At 46.8% G+C, this 13,602-nt stretch overlaps 1 long non-coding RNA gene across 1 annotated transcript; it reads left to right on the top strand.

Moving 5' to 3' along the window:
* Positions 1-4,351: 4,351 nt before the first annotated feature.
* On the top strand, positions 4,352-8,982 carry LOC102019274. Its single transcript, XR_263854.2, has 3 exons — positions 4,352-4,434; positions 7,797-7,861; positions 8,843-8,982. It is a non-coding gene; the product is annotated as an uncharacterized LOC102019274 (long non-coding RNA).
* Positions 8,983-13,602: the final 4,620 nt, after the last annotated feature.

The following is a 13,602-nucleotide window of genomic DNA, read 5'->3' as shown; positions in this document are numbered from 1 at the left end:
GCACCAGACAAGACAAGGCTCAGAACCGCACAGAAGCCTCGCGCACCCCGCCCCTGCCCCGACGGTCTCCCCTGCCCAGGCTGAACTTCCCTGCGCACGCGCAAGACACACGCGTGTGCACAGGCCCGCTAGTCGCGCTGCTAGACCAGGCCAGATTCACAAGAGAATAGCAATTAACCTCCTATCCCTGGCTGACAGTGATCTAATCAAACCAGGCCTCCCGATTCTCGCCCGCGCCCACCGGGAGCACGGTTACCCAGGCTGCAAAGCGTCGGGGTGGGACCCGGAGGCCCTTTAGGAGGTGTGGCTTCCTAACGCTGACGGGAAACTGGTTCTGCCTTTCCCTCCTTCTCAAAGATGCCTGCTGGGTCCTGCCGCCTCAGGACCTTTGCTCTTGCCTGCCTCTGCCTAGGACGCTGTTCTTCACCCTTCTGCAAAGTTCCTGGAGCTCCAGGGGGGCCCTCCCCCACCTGACCCTCCCTCTTCCCCAGAGCCCACTCCCTGCACCTGTTCTTAGCTCTCAAAAGACCCAGTGCTGGAAGAGGCTGAGGCAGGAGGATCAAAGGTTTGAGCCCATCCTTGGGTTGAACTCAGTACGAAGGCCTTTAGTTCAAACCCCATATTGAAAAGAAATTTAAAAACAAAAAAGACCTCAAAACCAGGTAATGCACAATAAATATGTGAGATTTACAACTTTTAATTCATAAGGTATAAATAAATGCATACATGTGTGGGCACCATCTGCAATGTTTGAACAAATGGCACGTTTCTTCCTGATGTGTGTGCTCAACCTTTGTTTTTCCCCAAAACACCAGTGATTTAGGGTGTCGGGCAGTGCTGGCTTCTGCCATGGGGCTCCAGCGCGGGCACCAGCCTGGGCACGGAGACGCTGCTCTACAAATTCTTGCCGAATGAATGAATGAATGAATGAGAGGGATGGACCAGAAAGAGCAGAAAACACGGTGTTTAGGGCCATGACAATGTTTTCATGTTAATTTCTTTTTGAAGTCAAAACTATATCAACACAGTTAATATATATATATTTTCTTCTTCTTCTTCTTCTTCTTCTTCTTCTTCTTCTTCTTCTTCTTCTTCTTCTTCTTCTTCCTCTTCTTCTTCTTCTAGTGCTGGGGATTGAACCCAAGGCCTTTGCATTGAGCTACATCCTCAGTCCCTGTTTTACTTTTTATTTTGGGACAGATTTTTACCAAGTTACAAAGTTGCCTAGACTGGGTTTAGACTTGGAATTCTCCTGCCTCAGCCTCCCAGAGGGCTGGGATGACAGGCACTTTCTTTTTCCTAATGGAAGAAGGAGCCTGTGAAAGTCACAATGAGCCTCTGAGTTACAGACAAATTGGCTAAAGAGGGAGAGAATGAAAGGCTGGGATTTCTTCCCACCAGAGTGGGAGTGAGCAGCTCAAGTGGGTTTTTTCATTCTGCTATTCATTCAACAAACACTAGATGAGTACGTACTGTATGCCAAGCACTGCTGTAGGCCACATGGACCCAAACCCCTGTCCTGTGCAGCTGGCCATCTGGGGAGCACGGCAGATGCTGGATGTGCCCAGGCACAGGAGCAAAGATGTAACGCGTTGTAGGGCCGCGTCTTCCACCACAGAGACGGAGATGGCACACAGTGAGTCACCAGGGGATGGGGAAGTAGGGCAGTGCATGGAGCACCGCCATGATGACACCCAGGAGACGCCATTCTCCTAGACGTGTCCCGCCCAGGAAGTTCATCCCTCAGTGGGCCGGTCCCATCCTTTCTCGCCCTGCGGTGCTGGGAATGGAACCCAGGCCTTGCTCACACTGAACAAGTGAGACCACCGAGCCACGCCCAGCCGCAGTGGCTTCTGGGAGAGCGTGGCGTCCTTGGAATAAATGTCACAGAGATCCGGCCGTGGGCCAGGCCAGTCCTCGCGTCTGTGTTCTTGCGTGCTCTACCCCTTTGGGTTGAAACCATGTAATTCGTATTGAGAGTATTTTTCAGGAAGATGACACTATCTTTCCAGACAGCCAAGTCAAGAGAGACACTGCAAATTAGGATTTCATTTTAGACCCACTCGATTTCTGAGAAGGACAAGTTCATATGGTAATAAAATAGAGGAGGGGAGAGAGAGCTCCGTGGCCAAGAGTGGTGGAGGTATTTTGCAAATCATGACGAGACTGGCTGCAGCCCTGGCTTTGTAAGCATTCTGTTACTCCTTACAAGACAAACGCATGCTCGCTGCAGAAAATGGAGAAATTTGGGGAGGGGGTAAAGCAGGTTTCTAGATTGCTTCTAAACCACCATCCAGAAAGAACACAGAGGACAGAGGACATACGTGTTTTATGTTGTTCTAGACACAGTCCTGGACCTTGTTCTCTCGTTCAGCATGAGGAAAAATCTTTATGTAAACTTACTTTACCTGTCAGGTGTAGCGGTCCACACCTGTAATCCCAGCTGCTCAGGAGGCTGAGGCAGGAGGGTCACAAGTTTGAGGATAGCCTGGGCAAATGAGTAAGACCCTATCTCAAAATAATCAAAAGGGCTGAGGGTGTAGCTCAATGATAGAATACTTGCCTAGCATTTGTAGGGTGCTGATTTCAATCCCAGCCCTGGGGGTGGGGCTCATTTTACCTTGTCCTAGTTTATTTTTTTTATTGTGCAGAGCCAGAGATTGCATGTGCTAGGCAAGCTCTCCACCACTGAGCTATCCTTTCCAACTCTGTATCTTATTTAAAGCTATTCTTAAGCAATTATTTTCATATTTGTAGTAATTTTTATTCTAGAAAAAAATAGTCATTGTAGAAAATTTAGCAAGTAGAAAATGTCACATAAAACACAAATAATTTGTAATACCATTCATTAGAGACAATCACTAGTGACATTTTAGGGTATTACAGGTCTACCCACATGTTAAGTTATGAGTCTTTTACTCTTTCTTCTTTCAGTGACTGGGCAGCATTTCGTCCTAACCAATCACTTGTGGTGTTACAAGGTTGTGAACAGTAATAATAGCTGGTGGCTTGTGCCTGTAATCCCACCACTCTGGGAGGCTGAGGCAGGAGGATCACAAGTTGGAGCCCAGCCTGGGCAATTTCGCAACTTAATGAGACCATGTATCAAAAGAGGCCAGAGACGCAGCTCAGTGTAAAGGCTTTGAGTTCAACCCTCAGCCCAGGAAAAAGGAGAGGAGGAGGAAGAGAAAGAAGAAGAAGTGGAGGGAGGTGGACAGACAATAAAATGCCACACTGCTCCTTTAAAGCTTCCACATTGCAAGGACACCCATGAATGCGCTCGTCACCCAGCTGCTACCAGGAGGGAGGGATTCTGGGTGAGCCCCACCCACCTGCCCGCACTCTGCTCAGCATCTCTCTCAGGGGTGGAGCTTTACCTCTCGTTTCTGAACGGGTCCCCAGAACATCAAAACACCAAAGTGCTAGCCTCAGTGTCTGTTTATTGGACTCAATCTTTAAGCATCCTTTTTTCCTTTGTACTGGACACTGAACCCAACGAGCACTGAACTACATCCCCAGTCATTTTTATTTTTTATTTGGAGACAAGGTCTCCCTAAGTTGTCCAGGTTGGGCTTCAACTTGCAAACCTCCTGCCTCAGCCTCCCGAGTGGTTGGGATGACAGACATGGACTATCGCACCAGGCACAGTAACCATTCTTTAATTGTCCTCCTCACTTTTTTTGGCACTGCTTTTCATTTCTGCTTATCTATTAGAAACAAGAAGTTTCCTTTATTTATATTTTCTTGCTGTTGCTCATTCTTCACCATTTTGCGAGGATTGCCGAAGTCCCGCAGAGCTGAGCACACTGGCTCGAAGTCTCCAGCCAGGACAAAGCAGTTGGCCACGAGGCTCACTTCTGTGTCCATCGAGCTGTTTCTGCCGTTCTTGAGCTCCGTGTAAACAGACTCATATACTGCATATGCGTGTGAGTCGGCTTCCTTCACTCAAAATAATGTCTGCGCAATTCTTCGACGTATTCCGATGGATTTCCGGGCAGTTACTCTTCTCTGCTGTATCCTTCTGCTCCTTCAGACCCACACCTACGGGTTCAGCTCCCCGCTGGCGCTTGTACCTGCTCCCCGCCTCTCTGCACCGTGCCTGTGTGCCTGGACGGGTGCAGTAGCTACTTCACAGGCCTCCCAGCTCCATGCTGCTCTCCACGCCTTTCACACTTGGCCTCAAGCCCTTCAGCGGCTCCCTGTTGCCTCCCAGCTGGCCCCTGCACATTTGTCTTCCTGCTCTCTAAGCTGCATTAACAGTAGCTTTTCTGTTTCTCAAGGGACCTTGGTCTTTGCTGCCTGGAGTGGTTTGCACAAGCAGCGTCCTCTGCCTGAACATCGTGTCCCCTAGTTAACTCTCCTGTAGCTCGACTCTCCTGAACACACGCACCCACCTGCCGCCCTGGGGAGTGCCTCCCCTCCTTACAGTCTCAGGTAACTCCCTGGCTGCTCCCTCCTACATTTGATCACGGTTAGACGTTTCATACTGCTGGGAAGGTTTTGTGAAATCGCCCTCCTGGATTAGATCGCGGACCCCTGTGGGCAGAGGCTGGCTCTTTTGCTTCCTGCTGTATCCCCAGAACTTCCTGCAGACCTGAGGCCCTTCTAGCAGATCTGACACACTTCCGGTGCTCACAGACTTTGTGTGCAAAACAGGGATGAGCAAGTGGTCACTGGAAAACTCGCTTTGCTAGTGACTGTGACCTCTGCTGAGCTTCTCACGGCAAGCACAGTGAGGCCATTCTGGTCTCCTTATCTGAAACTTACTTGTTAAATTCAAGATCTGCAGTTCTCTGTCTGTGTCTCTGCCTCTCTCTCTCTTTCTCTCTCTCTCCAAAGTCCTCATTCCTACACTTCCGTCTGACTGGACGCCCAGCGCAGAAAGGCAGGTGCTGCCCTGGTGGAGATCCACACCCAACATGCTGGGGACGCAGAAGAGGTCCTCCTTCATGTGACGTGTAACACTGCCCTCCCCCAGGCAACTCATAGCACTGCTCTCTGCGCCTCTTCCTTTCATCTAAAACTTGGCGCCAACAGTCCTTCATTTGCTTATTTGCAGTAAATAAATGAGTTGAAGATGGCAAGGGAAGGAAGAGAGACCAAGGGCATTAGGAATGTGGCAGACCTGAGTTCGAATCCCAGCCCATCACTCGCCAGCTGTGCAACTGGGGTAAATGATGTTAGATCTTGCGGCCTCAGTTTTCTCTTTTGTAAAATCTGCATGGGAAACGTGCCTGAGAATTAGCAGTGACATTTGTGAAACATCAGTGTGGACAACAAAGGCTTAATGCATGACGTCTAGTAAGAGCGAATATTTAAATATGAGTTAAGGGCAAGCAGAGTCCTGCTGCCCACCTGAGCTGGGATATCAGCGATGGAAATGTTAGGAGCTGTGTCTTGCTGCGCTACGTACTAACAGGTGCCTACAGCTTCTTGCCACCTGCATGCAAGCACCGCTATGGCTTTGCCATTGTTGTCTATCTCCGTGCCCGGTGCCATGCGTCTGTGTGTCACACCCTTTGGGTAGAGGCTCCTAGTCCCAACCTGCTTGGATTAAATGACGAGAACCAGTTGAGTTCCTGGCACCGGTCTTGGTGCTAGGAATACAACAGCGAGCAAGGCAGACCAGAACCCCAGCCCTGGTAGAGCTCACAGTCCACACTGCAGATGTAGGGAGAAACTGAGCTTAGTAAGGACCAGTGCATCGATTTCCAGTCACGAGCCCCGCCCTTAGCAAAATGCATGGTACACTGACTGTTTTTCTCAGAACTAGAAATCGGACCCAGGGCCTTCACACCAAGCCGCATCCCAGCCCCTTTACTAAATTATTTTATTCTGACCCTGGGTCTCAATAAATTGCTAAGTTTCCCAGGCTGAGCTGGAACTAGCAATCCTCCTGCCTCAGCCTCCCAGAGAGGTGGAATTACAGGCAATAATACACTGATTTGGGGGGAAAATTAGGAATAGTGAGATAGAAATGGGAACCTACTGTTCAAGGTCCCTCAAATCTATTGCCCCTCAAAGTCTTTGGCAAAGAAGGCAGAAAGTGCAATTGGAAAGAGAAAGCTGGGTGCTCTGAATCAAGGTAGGTGCCTTCCTTGCAAACCAAGGAGATTTGCACACACACACACAGACACTCATACCTCAATTACACCTCGGGAAGCACAGCTAATGAAAGCTAGATTGATTCAAAGATAACAATTAGGGAACGATTTTATTCCCTGCTGTGAGTGAGACACACAGTTTATTTTTAATTTGTATCTATAATAAAAAATAATAATTAAAAGGGCTGGCAAATTGCAGCTTTTGCGGAGAAATTAGATTTGCGCTGCCCATCCTCAGCCCATCGGGAGTGCGGCCTCCTCTCCTGCCTCCCGACTCTCCTGCCCGCACATCCCCACCACGCGCTGCTCCTGCTCTGAACCTGTGGACCCCATTTTAAATATAGAGCTACGTTAATTAAAGGAGATGAGAAGTGAACTTTTTTTTTAGCATCTACTATGTGCTGGCACAATGCTAAACACACGCAGGTAGATTATTTCATTTAACCTTCTTGACAACCCTGGCAAAAGGATTCCAGCTTGCTCTCATTTTATGGAGATGAAAACAGACACCCGGGTACTTGCCGAAGGGAGCCCAGCACCACAGTGTGGACCAAGGTACTGCACTCCTATCGCACACCTTCCCCCATCTCCGCACAGCTTGCTTCGCCGCTGCAGCCTGGAGGTGACGTCCAAGACCAGAGAGGAAGGGAGGTTCACGGGGTTCATGCGTGAGCCCCTGGCTGATCCCTCAAATAACAAGTCTATCAGTGATTATAAAAGTTCCAAGGTGGAGGCTGCGGGTAGAGGAGGAAGAGAAGACAGAGAAAGAAAAGGAGGAAGCGGATGAAGAAGAAAGGAGGAGGAGGAGGAGAAGAGGAGGAAAGAGAACATGAGGAGGAGGAGGAAGGAACACAGCCCACCCCAGCTTCCTTGGCTGCCCGCATCTCTGTGCTGCACGCTGTCTCGATCTTTCCCACCCCCCAACTTCCTAAAATCATCCCTGGGACCCGCTCCCGGCTCCCTGCAGCACTTGGCATCTTACCTGTGCTGCTTTAGACCTGGTGCTGTGGCTATTTGTGCACCTGTCCATACCCTACCGGCCATGGAGCTCCCCAAAGCCACCCAGACCCGTCTTGCACCCTTCCGTGGTGCCCAGCACCGTGCCCTATGCCTCCTTCAGGGGTGGCCTTTCCCATCTCCATGGCACCTCCCTTCAATCGCAATCTGTCCCTCAGTCGCAATCTGTTCTCTCAAAACAAGTGAGAGGAAGAAGAGAACTAGTTAATAACACCGGTAGATAGATTATGCTGCCCCTGATGATGGTAATGATAGTTTCCAGAGGTTCACTGCTCATAGCTGAACCATTAAAGCCATGTGGCAAAATAGCAGACGTGTGAATTCCGCACTTCCCTGGGTTCAAGTCCCAGCTCTACCACTCACCAGCTGTGTGACTTTGGCCAAGTTCCTTAGCCTCTCTGTGTTTTAATTTCTCATTATAATAAGGATATTGTGGGTAGTGGCTGAGATAATACATTCACACTGCTGTATTTAGGACAGAACCAAGCACATAGTAAAGACTCAATAAATGGAGGTTTCTCTTGTTGTTATTGCTATTAGTGGCTACTTACTTGGCCTCCAGAATAATAACAATACTGCCCTTTATTGGGTGCTTTCTGCTGAGTACTGTTCTGTAAGTCAGATCTCATTAATGTTTAAAACAACCCTATTAGTAACAAGTTTATTTTTTTCCAGCTTATAAGTGGCCAAGCTAGAACAAGATCCCAGCCAGTGCAGGATTAGAACTCTTGTCCAGACAGGTAAGAAAGAGGATGCCGCCCAGAGAGGCAGGGGCGGGTACAAAATGGCCCCAAGGAGTTCTCTAGGGGTCGGTGGCTCTCAGCCTAGAAGGGCTGGCGCCTGCCTCTGTCCTTGGTGCTGAAAAGCTCAGCACCGGAAGTCGGAGCAAAAGGGTTTGCAACCCTGAGAAGGCAATAATAACTTTTAGCCATCGCTCCTGCCACCTGCTAATTTGAACCCGAAGTACTGATTTTACTAACTTGCCTGGATCCCTGGAGTCAGACCATAGGTCCGAGCCCACCCCACCTCTACTGCCTGCAGAAGTGTCTAAGCTGATTTCAGTTCCCCTTAAAGTGTTCCCAGGCACCTGGTACCCGCACAGCCCTTTACACATAACGAGGTTGTGTGTCTCTTGGGCCCACACCATGACATAACACCAGGTCCGTCCTAGTCAAGAAGAGAGTCCTTGTTCAAGCCAGAGAAGGTAAGACTCCATGCATCTCTTTGGCCTGGTTGTAGGAGGAGTAGCACCTCAAGACTTCAGGGTATGAAACGACTCCCCTTCTATCTGAGCAAAGCCTCACAATCCTTTCCCAGAAAACAGATCAGCTATTGGAGCAAACGGAGCAGCAGGCTGGACTTATGTGTGGCCTAGGGTAGGAGTGACCGACACAGCCCATGTCTGAGCAGGGAGAAGCAATAGGAAGCTCGGGAGTTTGATACCAGTTACAGCTTTGGTAGGTGCAGAGAGACAAGCTGCCCTTTGTTTGGTGTGTGACAGATGATGAGCAAGTCAGTCCTTCCTCCAAGGCACTGCCTCTCCCTGGACCCTCAGTCTGTCCCGCCTGTGCTCCTTACAAACGCCCGCGTTCTCAGCCAAAGATCTGAAAACCAGTGACTTTGCTCTCCCTCCTAGTCAGCACGTTTGGGGAGGAGTCCCTTCATCCATCACCAGCCCAACGGGCAGATCCATTTGAGCCTTTAAATCTCCATTTTTGTAGGTCCAACCCAGTCAGAGGTAGGCAGCATCTCATTACAACGGCAGGAACAAATGGCCTGAGATTCCTCACCCAGCCTTTCTAGAAGCAAGATGTGGATTCATATTTTTGGAAAGTCAACCTTAGCCACTCATCAGATCTTTGAGAGCAGCAAGGGAAGAGTGGGAAGGATTCGCCTCTCTGTATAAAACGTCGTGACAAAAGTGACAGATGGGGCTGGGGATTTAGCTCAGCGGCACAGCGCCTGCCTGGCAAGCGTGAGGTCGTGAGTTCAATTCCCGGAACCGAAAAACAAAACAAAATGAAACGAAACAAAAAAAGCGACAGACAACAACACAACCAATAGCCACTACCAACGTCCCTGTTCTTTCTGCAAGGCCAGCAATACAGCCATTTCTGAAGAAGAAAAAATGTATCTCCTTGTCACACTCAGCAACAAATTGGCTTAACTCTTCCATGTCGGTGTCTCTTGTCTCCCCAGCTAATCATGCTGGGAAATGGTTCGGTATTTTCCCCCTGTGGCTGCTGCTTGGGAAGCGGGGAGATGGAAATGGACTGGGAAACAGAAGGAGGACAACGGCCCGCGATAGCCAGCTGATCCCAGAATCCTTTGATATTCTTTCTTCACTTCCTCAGACACACAAAACACTGGATTGGTCAGACAGCTCCCCCTGTGTAGCACAAACAAGAAACATTAATTAACAATAATTACCACCCCCTCCCCAGAATTAAGAGAGTGATGTTCAGATTCGTTTTAAGAAAGGTAATTTGATGCCAATAAATTACAATTATAAAAACTTCATTACAGTCAAGAGCAATCTATCCAGCATTGTCCTAATTATACATTGTAAGGATAATGAATGCTAATGATTTAATGTACAATAATTACCACGATTGAAAAATAAAATATAATAATCACTATCATTATTGTTATCAATAATACAGATATTGTGGCATGGTTAATCTCCACTTGAGGCTGAGATAAAATTTCAGAGGTTTTCTTCCCCCCCCCATTAAAAGAACTCTGTCTTCTCCCCCTTCCTCTCCCAGCTCTGTCTTTATTAAGACAAGAAATCTACAGTGCAGAACAGAAATGTCTTGCTCTTCCTCAAGGGTCAGAGTTAAAGGGCTATAGCCAAGCCTCCTCTCCTCTCACCAGGAGATCACCCTTGGTTTCTTTCTGAATGTTTTTGCGTGCAGAAAGGAGCAAGAATGCAATAATCCTGATGGAGAGACAGGGTTGTGTCCTGGTTGAAGTTACTCCCTCATTCATATATGAAATCATCCCATGGCTTCCTACCACCAAGAGAAAATACCCAGGTTTTTCAGCTTGACCTCTGCAGTGTGACATCTGTTGGGGTCCTGGAGCCAGACAGCATGGGTTCAAGTCCCAGTTCTACCATCTCCTCACTGTGGGGATTTTTACCAAATCTTTTTATATTTCCATGCCTCAGCTTCTTCCCTTTAAGATGGGGCTTGAATTAGTTCCAGCCTTGGAGTTGCATAAATGTTAGTGTGTTTAGAACATGGTAAGTGCTTCAAACAGTGAACTAAAACCTTCTATGAGCTCGCCTTGCTATACCTTTCCCAGCTCTTTTTTCCCAATATGCCCCATCCCATATATCCTCGCCAAGGCTCAGCGCCAGCTCCTTCTCTACCAATGGATCACACCCCCCCACCTCCACAACTTTGCTCATGCCATGCTCACCATAGAGTGCCACAGCCATCCTCACAGAACCCTCCCGTGCTCCCAGCTAACAGATATTTTCTCCTGCAGTATTTTCACAGCACCTCTGTCACCCATTCACCTTCTGCCAATCTAATTTCTCCTCCTGCCTGTCTCATTCTTTAATTCTTTGGCTTCTGTTTTTCAATTGTTTATTCCCATAAAAATTGTACAAAGATAAAGAAAACAAGGGTATGACAGCCCCCATCTTTATATTCCTACCATCTCCACCTTTAGTACAATGCTGTGTCTCCAGAGTGTTTGTTGAATTTCAAGGATTCACAGGGAAATCTTCTTTACAATGTTTATTGTTTTAATTCTGACCCCCAACAAATAATGCATCCTTACTACAGGAAAATCAGAAGATGAAGACAAATATGAGGAAGAAATTTAATGGCAACTGCATCTTCACAGAGCATGGCCACTGTAAGAATATTTGTGGGGTTTTTATCATGAATGAGTGTTGGACTTTAAAAAGCTTTTTCTGCATCTGTTGAGATGATCATGTGATTTTTGTTTTTAGCTCTATTGATATGGTGTATTACATTAATTGATTTGCATATATTGAACCATCCCTGCATTCCTGGGATGAATCCCACATGGTCATGATGTATAATCTTCTTGATGATTTGCTGCACTCTTTGCTAATATGTTATTGAGAATTTTTGCATCCATATTCATTCGGGAGATTAGCCTATAGTTCTCTTTTTTGGTTGCGTCTTTCTCGGTTTTGGTATCAGGGTAATACTTGCCTCCAGGAATGAGTTAGGGAGAATTCCTTCCCTTTCAATTTCATTAAAGAGTTTGAGAAAAATTGGCATTAAATCATCTCTAAATTTCTTGTAGAATTCAGTTGTGAATCCATCAGGTCTATGTTGTTATTTTGTTATTTTTTTAATTCTTTTTAAAATAAAAATAAAGCAGCCAGGTGTGGTGGTGCATGCTTGTAATCCCAGCACTTGGGAGGCTGAGGCAGAAGGGTCATTGTGAGTTTGAGACCAGCCTAGGCTACAAAGAGAGCTCAAGGCCAGCCTGAACTGCATGGCGAGACCCTGTCTCAAAAAAGACAAAAATAAAATGAAAAAAAAAAAGTTTTTAAAAAGAATATTTGTGTATTTTGGTCTTCTACATAGAGTTCTTTTTCTTTTTTTTTTTTCCCAGTACCAGGAATCAAACTCACGACCTTGTGCTTGCCAGGCATGTGCTGTGCCGCTGAACTAAATCCCCAGCCCTACATAGAGTTTTAACAGCACTATTCTACTGTATCTAGACTTTGAAAATAGGAAATAGTCTCAGCTAGCATTTCTCACATGTCTGCCACATAACTGTTAAGAATTTCACTGGTGCCAGGGACATAGCTCAGTGGCACAGTGCCTACTTGGCAAGCGTGAGGCCCTAAATTCGATTCCTGGTACCAAGAATTTCACTGGTGTCATGCGTTTAATCCTGACAACCACTTATACGATCAGTACTGCTGGTGTCCCCATTGTACAGATGAGAAAACTGAACCTCAAGAGGCAAAACACTTCCACAGAGGTTGCATGGCAGAGCTGGGGTGCAGCACAGGTTCTGGCCTCCAGTGACCACAGCCCACCTTTGTGTTTCAGTAGGCTGCTTGTCATGGCTGCTCCTCTATGCCAATGAATTATGTGAAAGGTTTGCACAGCAATCCATTCTAGGCACGTACCAACCCTCCAACTGGACAGTGCATAACTCTGCACCAACTCTTGGAAGGTCATTCTTGGGCATAAATCCTTGACCACATTCTAAGTGTTTCCTTCAGATGCCTTCTGAGATATGACAGCATACACTGCTGAGCATTGCTAATAATCAGCTTTTCAGAGGTACAATGGACATACAATAAAATCTGCCAATTCTAAGTGTGCAAGTCATTGAGTTTTGACTAATTAGGAACCGCCACTACAACCACCTAACAGAGATTTCCATCGCCTGACAATGTGCTTAGGCAAAGCTCTGCCCTTTCCAGCCCTATGCGAGCAAGTTTGGTTTTCTGTACTTATAGATGTCTTTTTAGGAATTTCATATCAATAAAATTATATAGCATGTAATCTTCCATTTCTGGCTCTTTTTTTTGCAGTACTGGGGATCAAACCCAGGCCCCTGCACACACTAGGCAAACACTGTACCACTGACCCACCACCCTATCTTCTCTGACCTCTGACCTCTGACCTCTTTTTCATCCACTTTCTTGTGTGTCAAAAGTTGACTCCTTTTTTGTTTTTTTTTGTTTTATTTTAAAGAGTAAAAGAAAGATAACATAGTAATAGGGGGTCTTACCAAATTACAGACAAAGTGGTAGGAAATTATCAATGGTTGTTGTTTTACATATTGCTATCTTCAAGATAGTTTCTCAGGAAAACAAACAGACAAATAATAGTGAGTTACAGACAAAAGTGGTAGAAGATTATCAATGGTCGTTGTACTACACTTTGGTATCTTCCAAATGTTTTCTAAAGACAGTAAATCGAGCTATACATGAGTGACCGATTGAATAATCATTGACTGTTCTCAATGGTTGTTGTTGAAAACACATAGGAATAAACATACATCCATTTAAGAAATAGCATAGGAACAATATAAACATTATAGAGTTATGGACAGAGCAGTAGGAAAATATCAATGGCTGCTGTAATGCATGGTGGTATCTTCAAAGTGGTTTCTCGGGGAAAGAGAGATATGCAAGAAAGATCTAACAAGTAGTTACAGCCTAAGGACTGTGAAAAATAGTGGATTACCTCCTCAGCAGTGACTACTTTCACTGAGGTGTGATGGCTGGGAGGAAGGCCAGGACTGAAGAGAAGGACCAAGAGACTTCCACCTGTGTTTAGCAACAGGCTGTTTTCTTGTTCCTCCATAGTTATGATTACCTAGGGCTCCTCCATGGAGGTGATAGTCTGGCCAGAGGGAGAAGGCAGAGTATGCCCTGGGCCCCTTCATTCCTGTTGGACCAACTGGTAAGGTGGGTCTGAGCTCTGGGGCCTTTGCTTCAGAGGGCAGACCGATCTCCAGTGGTCAC

This window comes from Chinchilla lanigera, unplaced genomic scaffold (genome assembly GCF_000276665.1).
Source record: "Chinchilla lanigera isolate Chin_1 unplaced genomic scaffold, ChiLan1.0 scaffold00081, whole genome shotgun sequence".
Classification (NCBI taxonomy): Eukaryota; Metazoa; Chordata; class Mammalia; order Rodentia; family Chinchillidae; genus Chinchilla; species Chinchilla lanigera.
This window is presented reverse-complemented; position numbering and strand designations above follow the sequence as displayed.